Here is a 2,500-nt window from a genome sequence, read left to right on the forward strand (position 1 = left end):
GAAGGGCGCGCGCGCGAGGGAGCAAGCGAGGCGACGACGAATGGGCCGGGGTTGGGGGCGGGGGGTGGGGGCAGCGGCAGTGGCGGCGCTGGGCGGGGGGGGGGGGAGGGCGGCGGGACGGTCCACCAATTAAGGGCAGGAGGGGGAGGGGGAGGGAGAGGGGCAGGCAGGCAGAGAGAAAGAGAAAAGAAAGCCCCAACGGCGACTGCAGCGCCCTACATTCGCGCACGAGGACCTTCCCCTGCCGCTGGACCGCACGCCGCTTCCTGTGCCAAGTAGCAAAAAAATGAGCAGGCCTCCCAAGGAGATCGGGGGGCCGGGGGGGGGGGGTGGTGGTGGTGGAGGAGAGGAAACAACACGGGAAACGAAGGAAAACCAGCGAGGAAGATGGTAAGGGCGAGAAAGGGAGGTGCTGCTGCTGCTGCTGGTGGTGGGGCAAGCATACAGAAAGCGCACACGCACGCGCGCACACACACGCACACGCGCACACACACACACGCGCACACGCGCACACGCACGCACGCACGCACGCATGCACACAAAAAAAAAAAAAAAAAAAGCCCGTACGACACCGAAAAGGAGCAAGCCGGGGGGGGGGGAAACCTAAACAAAGAAAGCACGCTAAGCGGCTAAGGGAGAAGCGGCAGCTCTCCAAGGAAACCGAACGGGTCCGGCCGGGGAGGGGGACTCGGGAGGGGCGGCGGGCTGGCCTGTTAGCGGCCGGCCCGAAGGGTCCAACTCGGCAGCGGCCGGCCCGCCCGCCCGCTCGCCCGCCCGGGCCTGGGAGGCTGCCTTGGCAGCGGCCAGAGAGTCTACCGGCCTCCGGGGAGGTCCTCGAAGGGGCGAGCTGGTCGACCGGCCTCCGGGGAGAGGCGAGCTGGTCGACCGGCCTCCGGGGAGGCCGCCGAGCCTCGAAGGGGCGAGCTGGTCGACCGGCCTCCGGGGAGGCCGCCGAGCCTCGAAGGGGCGAGCTGGTCGACCGGCCTCCGGGGAGAGGCGAGCTGGTCGACCGGCCTCCGGGGAGGCCGCCGAGCCTCGAAGGGGCGAGCTGGTCGACCGGCCTCCGGGGAGGCCGCCGAGCCTCGAAGGGGCGAGCTGGTCGACCGGCCTCCGGGGAGGCCGCCGAGCCTCGAAGGGGCGGGCGGGTCGACCGGCCTCCGGGGAGGCCGGCCTCGAAGGGGCGCGGCGTAGCCGGTCTCCGCGGCTCCGGGAGGCCCGGAGAAGTCGCAGCCGGTGCCCCGGGTCTGCCTCCGCTAACTGGCAGCAGGTCTACCAGGCTCCAGCGAGACTTGGTGGCCTTTCGGGGTGGTGGCTGGTAGACCTGTTCTCCCTGGCGTTCCTGTGGAGCGGCGAAAGGGGTCGCTCTGCGTCGCTGCCTCCAGTTACGTCATCGTAGAGGTCGGCCACTTTCGAGCCACTCCCCGGTAGGAGGGGCGGCTGTCCTTCGGCTCTCCCGCCCCGCTGGACTTAGCGGTACGACTGTAGGCCACAGGGTGAACAGCCGCTGAGTTCCGGAGCCGCACTCCCGGGCGCCCCCAGCGCATTGTGGCCGGCCCGCGGGAGGCCTAGGGCGGCTTGCGACGAGGGCGGGCGGGGAGCGGTCCTGAGCCCGGCCCTTCGGGGAGAGCGCTTTCTTTTGCCCGTTCGGCGCGGCGGTCTCCCGGCAGGTCTCCGGCAGCCCCGCGAGTGTGTCCCAGGTGCCGGAAGCCGCTGCGGAGGCGGGGAGCCCAGCCAGCGGCAGGTCCCATGCAGCCGTTGCCGACTCGGGAGAGGGGTGAGCCGGACACCCCCCCCCCCCCCCCCCCCCCGCGGCCGGGGAAAAGGCCCGGTGCGTGTGCCGTTCGTGAACGCCAGAGGGTGGTCCAGAGAGAAACCGGGGGGTGCCCCGTGCGGCTCTGCCCAGACACCAGCGGCTCGAGAGCCTCGTTCTTCGGGCCCCTGTCGCAGGGAGCGTGGTGATGCCGGTGCTCCGGCCGGAGCAGCAGCCGGCTCGCGGCTGCCGATCCACACCCACACGCAGACGCCCGCTGAGGCGTCCCGGGACACGTCGGAGAGGCCCCTCGGCGGGCTGGCGCTTCCCTGCTTCCCCGTCACAGGGAGCGTGGGGGCGGTGCCGGTGTTCAGGCTCGAGTGGGCACCTCTTGCAGACGATGGTCCGCACCCACACGCAGCGCCCGCCGCTGGTTTGCGGCCACTGGTGGGCGGCGGGGTGAGTTGGCTCAGGACTCGACCGTGTGTGTTTGCTCCCGATCGATGAGGCCGTTCGGGTCGCGTCGGAGAGGGCCCCCGGCGGGTCGGCTCTGCTGTGCTCCCCCGTCACAGGGGGGTGCATGGGCGGTGTCCGATGTTCAGGCAGGGGGGTCTCCTCTCCAGCACGCGTCCTGTCGCGCGCGAGGTGCTGCCCGCTGGAGCGGCGAAGGAGAGGTGTGTGTGTGCTCTCCCGCTTATCCTCGGGCTTCTATCACCGAACCCGGCTCTGCGAGGCCAAGTGGCCCTGTGA

Source organism: Struthio camelus, chromosome 31 (genome assembly GCF_040807025.1).
Source record: "Struthio camelus isolate bStrCam1 chromosome 31, bStrCam1.hap1, whole genome shotgun sequence".
Classification (NCBI taxonomy): domain Eukaryota; kingdom Metazoa; phylum Chordata; class Aves; order Struthioniformes; family Struthionidae; genus Struthio; species Struthio camelus.